Source organism: Pinus tabuliformis, chromosome 2_2 (genome assembly GCF_031772625.1).
Source record: "Pinus tabuliformis cultivar Carrire ecotype Pingquan chromosome 2_2, CPIR1, whole genome shotgun sequence".
In the NCBI taxonomy this organism is placed as follows: domain Eukaryota; kingdom Viridiplantae; phylum Streptophyta; class Pinopsida; order Pinales; family Pinaceae; genus Pinus; species Pinus tabuliformis.
This window is the reverse complement of record NC_142300.1, coordinates 82,236,390-82,246,752: the sequence shown is the minus strand read 5'-3', so window position 1 is coordinate 82,246,752 and position 10,363 is coordinate 82,236,390.

The window sequence follows — 10,363 nt, the reverse complement described above, 5'->3', positions numbered from 1 at the left end:
AGGACATTACGGTGGTTCTGGACGAGTCTGAGTTGCGGAAGGACGTTGGAACAGATCGAGAAGCTCGGGCTAACAACTTGCAGAGGAGGAGGACGCATACTCGGCTGCAAAAACGGTTACAAGTGTCAATGACAGCAGTTTACTGTGAGTTATTCGATCGGCCAATTTGAAATGCTGCAGAATTCATGGCGCGGGGGTGAGCTGTCCAGGCCGATCCATTGGCTGATGTAACAACCATCATTCCTTGACGTGTCTCTGACCGCTGAATCCTTCCCTCTGCATTCACCGCCGCGATTTCTGTCATACTGCCGATTCTCCCCGACTGGACACTTCCCACGTGTCAACTGCCCATCTTTTTGGCATAACCAAGCCCATTCGGATCCTACGAGGCCATCTGACTGGCTGTGGGTGGTCAGTTGAATGGCCACCAAACTTGCTCAATCTGCCCATTCTCACAGTCATGCAAATTTTAGAGTATAGTTCATGTAATTTGACGAATAAGGTTAGACGTTTTTTTCAGGCTTCAGGACGAGGAATACTGGATTTGCTTGCTACTTCTTTGTGCATGGGTGCTGGAGCTCCTCTTCCATTGGCTGATGCTGGTTCCAAGACCTTGAGACCTGACTCTCTAGTGGTGAATGCTGCATGCACCGGCTTCGTTTGATGTGAGCTGCCAGTGTCTCCATGGTATGTGCTCCAGCCGGATCAGCTGCTACAGGATTCCTGTAGGACATCCTGTAGCCGTTTCTCCTCCTGGGGTGCATGCTGAAATAGACAAAGTTACGTTCAAGGATGAAGGGTCCTGAGGGTGCCTTGACAGGTAAAGTGTGCGGGCCTCTGCATGCTTTATTTTTCACTTGAAAAAAAACAAATTTTTATATGAGAAAATAGGGTTCTGGTATGACTGTGCAGGTATATTCAACCTGATGGTGGAAATGGTGGTGAAAAGAGATGAAACAAGTGGAGGATGGAAAAAATGAGTGGTTGCATGCCTCCTCAACAGACTTCAAGCTTCAAATCCCTCTCCATAATCGATTCTGGCCTGCCCAAAGGCTCTACAAGATGTTTCCTGTAGAAATACAAAACTTCCTGTAGAAAGTCCTTTAGCTTCCTGTAGAAGGTTGATGTTGGGTCCCTATAATACTAGTGATTACCCCATTACTATTGTAGTTATACCCCTTATTTATATTGTTGTGCCCCTATTACCCCCATATTTTTATTTCTGTGCCCCATAGAATCCCTCTATTGTTATTTTTGTGGCTTTATATTATTATTGTTAGGTCGGCTGAATTATATTGTGACTCCTTAGACTCCTATATATAGAAAAGAGGTTTTGTCATTTGAATCATCCAAGAATTGTTTATTTATGTAATGTAAAGGAGGTTTCCCCCTCGAAGAGGCTGAATTCTAAGGCATTGATCTATCTTTTCTATCTTTTCTTGAGCTGGTTTCATAACATTTGGTATCAGAGCTTTGGATTCTAGGGTTTCGCTGCTCCAAACAGGTCATCGTGGCATTTTCACTATAAATTTTTTTCTGTGACGTTTCAGAAGTCGCAAAAAAAACCCATTTGAGAAGAAATCGCGTTGAGCCTTGGGTCCGAATTTCAGAGCTTTTTGTATGATATTTGTGGAGATATGATCTGAGGAAGTTGGTCTTTTTTCAGACTCCTGAATTACATTCAAAACAGGTGACCTGGGGAAAATTGTCATAACTTTCTCTCTGGGAATTAGATTGAAATTTTGTGAGAAGGTACAAAAAGAGAACGGATTGTAGTTTCTTGTATATCTTTTTCAGAACCAAAGATCTAAAATTGTAAACGCGGCACTTCATACAAGTTCACTCGTTTGGAAAGGGCTATAATCAGGTCATCTTGGGAGATTGTGCATAACTCTTTCTTGGAGAATCCAATTTGGATCAGACTGGTGGAATTGGAAAGAGGACACAGAGGGCTACTACAGATCACAATTTCAGAACTTAAATATCCGAAATTATAGAGTTACAGTCGTTTCAATATTGAGGTCCTAAAATCAAGAAAAAGCAAGATGAAGAAGTTTGATGGCAAGGATCCGGTAAATTGGATACTTCAGATGGAGCAATATTTTGATCTACATGGTGTGCCAATGTTACAAAAGGTATGTATTGCATCTTCATATTTAGAACCAAATCAATTTTTATGGTATAAAGGGCTCTGTTCTCGTAAACAACTTGTTACATGGTGAATTCTCACGGAGTAAATGATAACACATTATGAGGATACAAAGAGCAACACCTTCTTTAGAGCAACACCACAACAATTGGAAAGAGTAAAAGGGCTGTGTGACATATTGGAAAGTAAAATTATGGCAACAAGTAAGTGTACCACTCACAACTATAAAGATGGAAGTGTTGTTTCTCCTAGCCTTCCACAACCTACAAGGGTTACACCACAACAATTGGAAGAAAAAAGAGAAAAAGGGTTTTGTTACAATTGTGATAGCAAATGCACTAAAGGTCATAAGTGTACTGAGAAGAAATTATTTTACATAGAGTATGAAGAGGATGAAGAAAAGGATCAAGAAACATCAAAGGAAGAGGATATATGCCAGGACCCAACCCCAGAGAACGAAGAAATGAATCAGACCATATATTGTAAAGCATTGGCAAGAATTATCACTCCTCAAACTCTCAAGATAGAGGGACATATCAAGAAGAAAAAGGTGCAGGAAGTGAAAGATCACATTGAGAAAGAAGAAATGAATCCAACCATATCTTGTAATTCATTGTTCGAAATTACCACTCCTCAAACTATCAAGTTAGAAGGACGTATCAAGAAGAAAAATGTTCAAGAAGTGAAAGATCACATCGAGCATCAAGAAATGAATCCGACCATATCTTGTAAAAGATTGGAAGAAATTACCACTCCTCAAACTCTAGAGATAGAAGGACATATCAAGAAGAAAAAGGTTCAAGCAGTGAAAGATCACATCGAGCATCAAGAACAAGTTCTCCAACTTTTAAAGGATAATGCCACTTCGGTGCAAAATCAAACGAAACAACAGGGATATCAACATCGTAGTGAAAAATGTTTTGATGTAGGTGATTGGGTATTTTTATTGCTACATCTCAAGCAAGCTATTTATGAGAAGGAAATGTTGGCAATACTACATGCACTTAAAAAATGGCGACCTTACCGAATGGGAAGACTATTCAAGGATGAGGATGTGGAAGCATTGTTTTTTGCTATTTATATTATCCAACCAGATTGGATAAACGAACCAAGGGATGAATGGAAGAAGGACGAAGAAGTATGGCCACTTATTCAAAAGTTGCAAAACATCCCAATTCAAACAATATTGCTAGAAATTGAAGAGGAAGGAAAAATCATATTGGAACCTGGAGCAGTCACAGAAACAAGAACTCGACATCTACAAAATCGATCAATTTCAGAGTATCTTATCAAGTGGAAGAACTTATCCGCTGAAGATTCCACATGGGAGGATGAGTATTTTATGCAGAAGTATCCAGAACTACTCAAGTGTTGAGGACAACACTTTTTTGAAGGAGAGGGGTATGTTGGGTCCCTATAATACTAGTGATTACCCCATTACTATTGTAGTTATACCCCTTATTTATATTGTTGTGCCCCTATTACCCCCATATTGTTATTTATGTGCCCCATAGAATCCCTCTATTGTTATTTTTGTGGCTTTATATTATTATTGTTAGGTCGGCTGGATTATATTGTGACTCCTTAGACTCCTATATATAGAAAGGAGGTTTTGTCATTTGAATCATCCAAGAATTGTTCATTTATGTAATGTAAAGGAGGTTTCCCCCTCGAAGAGGCTAAATTCTAAGGCGTTGATCTATCTTTTCTATCTTTTCTTGAGCTGGTTTCATAATAGTTGAACCACAACTAGATTGTGTCCGAACCCTGAAAAAAATGAGTCTTCATGGAGGGAGTGGATGTGAGGATGCCTGGAAATTTGGTAGGGACCCTTGCCCTTGTGTTGGGAGGCCTCCTTTCTACATTGTGTTCCTGCAACCTACAACAATTTCCAGGGATTAAACTTGTTTTTTTCTCTCTGTTTCTTCCTTCTTTTTCTTTCTCTTTCTCTTTTTCTCTTTTTCCTTCTTTTTTTTTTTTTTAAAAAAGAGACAGTAGGGATGCCTCAATGAGGTTTTCACCCCTACCATCTGCCTTGGGCGCCTCAGAGAGGTTTTCACCCAAGGATCTTTTTTATTGTAATTTTTTTTTTTTTTTTTTTTTATGATGATGCTCAGGGTGTGGCCAAAACAGAGGCAGAACCCTTCTCTATTACCAGCACTGATTTTTCCACAGTTTCGATGAACTCTTGCCTCAAAAGAGGTTTCCTGTAGATCTTTAGTCGATGCCCATTGACGAGCATGGGGATGGCTTCTTCATCAATGGTCCGGATAAGGACGGAACCATTGTCATTGCACTTCTCCACTGCATATGGTCCTAGCCATCTTGTCCTCAGCTTCCCTTTGAAATCCTTATGTCTAGAATCATACAGCAGCACCCAATCTCCCAGCTGGAATTGTTTGTCATTAAGTTGCCGGTCATTCCATATCTTCCTCTGAGGTTGAACCACTTCTGAGTGGAGGAGGGCCTGCATCCAGTGTTCATCTAACCCATTCAGCTGCAATAACCTTTCTCGTTGAGCATGGCTGAGATCTAGGTCCAGCTGAGCTACCATCCTCAATGTTTTGTACTCGAACTCGATTGACAGCAAAGCTCTCTTCCCATAGACCAGCTCATAAGGTGTGAAACTGGTTGTGGTCTTCCAAGTGATGTTGTAGGCCCAAGTGGCCTCAACCAGGCGATCTGCCCAATCCTTTCTGCTGCTGCTCACCACCTTAGTCAAAATCCCTTCTAATGCTCTATTGGTGACTTCCACCTGCCCATTTGCTTGAGGATGATATGGGGTGGAAGTCCTATGATTGATCTTGTGATGAGCGAGCAAGTCTTCAATTAAGTTGGAGGTGAACTGGCTTCCTTGATCAGTGACTAACTCTCTTGGGTAGCCAAATTTGTAGAAGATGTTTTCTCTTAAAAACTTAGCCACCTTTTCTTCTGTTACTCCTTTGATTGCCTTGGTTTGTGCCCACTTCGTCAGATAGTCTGTGCACACAATGATGTAAGACCTTTGCCTTGAAGGAGGGTTGATAGGACCCACAAAATCCATACCCCACTTCTCAAATGGCTCAAGGGTCACTTGAGGTTGGAGAGGCATTTCGTCCCTTGGAGTCAGTTTCCCCATCCTCTGGCATCGGTCACATTGGCTGATATATATTCTGACATCTTGATGAAGAGTGGGCCATCTGCCTGTAGAATTTTGAAGGCAGTCCTCTTGGATGCAAAATGTCCTCCACAGGGCCCATCGTGACAGGTTAGGAGGATGTCAAAGACTTCCTTCTCCCTTACACAACGCCTTAAGATCTGATCGGGGCCAAGTTTGAACAGGTTTCCCCTGATCCAAGTGAATGAGGCACTCTTCCTCACGATTCTGCTCTTCTCCTTTGAGGATAGATGCTGAGGGAAATGTGCTGAGACCAGGTAGTTTGCTATATCAGCAAACCATGGAGAGAGTACTGAGATAGAAAACAGATGTTCATCTGGCATCTGGTCATCCACTGTTCCTTCTTCACCTGCAGGCAAATCCAATCTAGACAAGAAGTCAGCAACAACATTTTCTTTACCTGGTTTGTCAACGATAGTCAAATCAAACTGCTGCAACAAAAGTAACCATCTAATAATACGAGCATTCACATCAGGTTTATTCATTAAATATCTAATTGCAGCATGATCAATATGTACAAATGTTTGATAGCCAGTGATGTAGTGTCGGAACTTGTTCAGGGAATGGACCACAACCAGGAACTCCTTCTCAGTTACAGTATAATTCAATTCTGCCTTGGATAAGTTTTTGCTGACAAAGTATATGGCATATGGAAGTTTTTCCTCAACTTGTCCTAAGGCTGCCCCTATGGCTTTGTTCAAGGCATCAGTGTGGATGTGGAAAGGTAGGGCCCAGTTTGGGCCTCTCAAAATTGGGGCGGACACTAACTTATCCTTCAACTCATTCAGAGCCCTCTGACAGTCGTCAGTCCATTTAAACTCAACATCTTTTCCTAAGAGGCCAAACAATGGCGAGGCTAGCTTACTGAAGTCTTTAATGAATCTTCTATAATATCCTGCTAAGCCTAAGAAACTCCGAACATCTCTTACCTTCTGAGGAGGTGGAACCTTTTTGATGATAGCAATTTTATTAGGATCCACCTGTAATCCTTGGCGAGAAATGGTATGACCTAACACAGTCCCTTCAGTCATTAGGAATTCACATTTTTCAGGGCTGAGGGACAGGTTCATCTCAATGCACTTGCTTAAAACTTTTCCCAGGTTGGACAAGGCTTCTTGGAAGCTAGACCCGTAAGGAGTAAAGTCATCCATATAGATTTCCATCGAATCATGAACCAGCTCGGCAAAGATGCTCAGTACAACTCTCTGGAAAGTGGCAGGGGCATTGCATAGCCCAAAGGGAAGGACTCGGTAGGCAAAGGTACCCCATGGACAAGTGAAGGTGGTCTTATCTTGGTCCTCCGGGCTGATTTGGATCTGATTGTACCCGCTGAACCCATCTAGGAAAGAGAAAAACTTCTTTCCTGCCAGTCCATCCAACACTTGATCTATGAAAGGCAAAGGGAAGTGGTCTTTCTTGGTGGCTTTGTTCAGTTCTCTGTAGTCCACACAAATTCTCCACTTCCCATTTTTCTTGGGTACCAACATGTTGTGGTCACCAACAACTCCCCTCTTTGATTAGTATTAGCAATAATATTAAGCAAAGGGGGACCCTTAACAAAAAATCTCAAAATTTTTTTTATCAAAATTTTTGTATTTAACTCCCTAAAAGCTATATCGCATCGCAAAGAGAGAGTGAAGAGTTTTTCCTATGCGCGTAAGTAAGCTGCAAAGAAGCGATGTGACATTCATCGCATTGCATATTTTGAAAGCGCCCTTAAAAGAAAATAAAAAGGAATCGCCAACGGCCGATATGCGACGTCGCATATCGCAAATGTCGCATAAGCAGCACACAATGAGCAAATGAAAATTGCGATATTGCGATTTGCGATCCTACAAACTGTGATTTTGCGATTTGCGATTTGCGACGAATGAGACTATTAATTGCTATGATGCGAATCGCAGAAACCACTCATCGCAAAGTTTCTTCGGCATGATCTGTAAACCCAAAATTGAGCGCGCACCTTAAGGGAAATTAATGATTGCACACCTGAGTATCCAAAGATGATCGTGTTGCGTTTTTGGAAGAGTCAAGTCATTATGAGTGTCATGATTATGCATTCATTAGAGTTTAAAGCTTTCATGTCAATCTTTTCGTCATGTCTCTTTCCCTTTGCGTAAACTGTAAGGCAGCAACTAATATAAATCTATATGCAGGAAACATCCAAGGAAAAGGGGAAAGTGCCAATACTTGAAGAACAGAGAGGAGATGCCTTCGCAAATGAATGCTGCATGCAGCAGAGCCGCGGATTCTAGAGTATCACTCCACAAACACTGATGAAAATAGACTATCCAAGACTCAGAGTCAAAGGCGCACAAAAGCAGCATGTTTGCAAAAGATCCTGAAGCTCAGATTGGATAAAGCAAAAAAGAAAAACGCTGAAAAGGGATGATGCTTCAGAAAATCCTGGAACAAAGAATGGAAGCAATTTTCAATGCGTAAGATTGTTCAGGCAACAAAATCCCTAACTCATTGAGTCATTCACACGGCCAGAAACCGAAATAGCAACAGCACAATCAGTTTGAAAGAAATCTGGGTTATACTAAGTATACACACAGCAAAAAACACCCAGCCAGAGGAAGATTTTCCAAAATATCTTCTAGTTTGTCAGAAAGAGGTGCCAGCTTTTGTTATTTCTACTTTTATCGCCCGAGCAAAAGGAAAAGACAACCAGCCGACTCTTTCCAGGCGAACCTCACATTGCTTACAACACTAAGGAGCAGATACAGAAACGGTTAGAAATTAGATTCAATTTTAGAAATAAATTTGCTTTAGTAAAAGGGCGGTCATTTGAAGCCATTCCCTAAATTTGTGTAATTAAGATTAGTTAGTTAGTAGTATTTAACCCTTCTCATGGCATTTGGAGAAGGGTCCGAAAATTTGTCAAAAAAACTTGTCCTCAGAACATGCACTTTTGCACCCTCGGAGGGGGTTTTTGATGAATGGATGGATCGAGATTTATTTATGTTTACATTTTAATGTCTGCTACTGATGTTGCACTTCTGTACTCTTAGTAGATGTTAGAAGTAAGTAGAGATAAATCGTTATTGCTTGAAGTTTGTGAGTGAAATTAGTCATAAATGGTACTTTTATCTCTTGATTAATTTCTGCTCATATTCTTAGAGTGATATACAGCTGATTTGTTTATATGTTGATGTATGAATGTCTGGATTACCATTTGGCACTTTTGTACGGTGGAATCATTTGTTTATGCTTGACATATGAATAACTGATTATGTGATATGTTGTTCACAACTGTTTTGCCTAACTTCTTATGCAGAATGGTTCATCTTAATTGATTTATATTCTTATGATAGCTGAATGATCTTTATTACCAGTTGTTGTATGAAATCTTTTTAGATCGCATAATGAAAGAATTTTACCCCGGGTTAGTATAGATCAGATGTGCTGTTTTTGTTAGATTACAGTAGTATAGAGTCAGTTTAGAGTCTAGAATTAAATTAGTTTAAAATTACCTTTAGATTAGTATCTTCAAAATCTACACACACACACACATCTTTTAGATTGGGAAGCTGGTCCCATCATCCCCAGTCGGACCCGCTACACCAAACGGGCAAGGAGCCGCCAACCAGGTTCCCGACTGGGTGGGTATCCCCCTTGTTGTTGACCTGATTTCGGGGCCCTCAACATTTTTGGCACTAGAAGGAGGGCACGAACTATGAATGGCAACTAAGTCAAAATCTAAATGCCATTCTGAGAGTAAATCACCCTCATCAACTCCCCCGACTTCTCCACTACGGTTAAACCCGGAGTTAGAAGTCGTTCGAGTATCCACCGCTGCTACCTACTCCAATATATCAGACCAACTCATTATTGAACCCCCTGAAATTCAAACTTTGATTCGTAAACTCCAGGGATTCTCTATTTTTTCTCATAGGTCTGATAAATCTAACAGCAACGTGACTTCGCAGTACAATCTTGCTCATCCTCTGACCAGATTGAAGAGTGAAAAATTTGGTATTCAACCAAGTGAACTCCCTCTCCCTACTAGGAAAAGAGCAAGGAAAGCACCACCAGAGTATGACCGTGAGACTCTTTCATCCACTTCGTCCATTTCAACACCCTCACTGCGAAGTCAACCACCCACATCCTCATCCCAAATCACTCATCCATCTTCCACAACACTTCCTCTTCAATCATCAAAGATCATAATACCTTCATCTTCTCAGCATCAGGGACCGTCTTCTGCACTCTCATTAACTAGCGGCTCAACGATGGCCCGGTCTCCATGGAACAATCCTGGGGCAGTTTTAATGCCTCCACCCCTGAGCCCAATACCGGCCCATCCTGAGAAGTGGCTACCTAAATTCAATCCAGAAACAGGCATGCTAGCTGAAGAGCATATCAATAATTTCATGCTTTCTGTTAATCTCAACGGAGTTACCAACGAAGATGCTGTCGTCCGACTTTTTCCTTACACAATGCAAGGAACAGCCGGGTCATGGTACTTTTCATTACCTTCCGGATCCATCACAAGTTGGGACATTTTTCAAAGTCAATTCCTCACCAAGTTTGGCGATGACAGATCAACAGTGACATTGATCAATGACCTATCTAATCTTAAAGCTGAGGCTAGAGAACCCATTAAAGATTTCAATTTACGGTTCAACAAGATCCTCAACAAGATTCCCAATGCTTCTCAACCCAGCGAGGAAGTAAGATGTGAATGGTACATCACGGCCTTACCATCTAACTTGGCTATCTTCGTAGATAGGGCAAACAAGACGACCTTAGTTGAAAACTTAACTGAGGCGTTAGCAGTAGAAAAACGCGTAGTTGCCCTAGAAAAGAGATCTGCAATAGAAGAACGCAAATCTAAGAAGATCTCTTTCAAAGAAGACACCAAGAAGAAGCAAACGAAAGATCCTTTCGATATGGAAGGATTACAAAAGGTGTTAAAGGCCATGTCCAACGAGATGATTGATATAAGAAAACAAGTAGCAGAAACTTCTTCAAAAAAGCCCTACAGATCTTTTAAAAGAAACCTTCCCATGGAGGTGAAACCACCCAATGCTGTCTCAAACGTCGAATCTGAA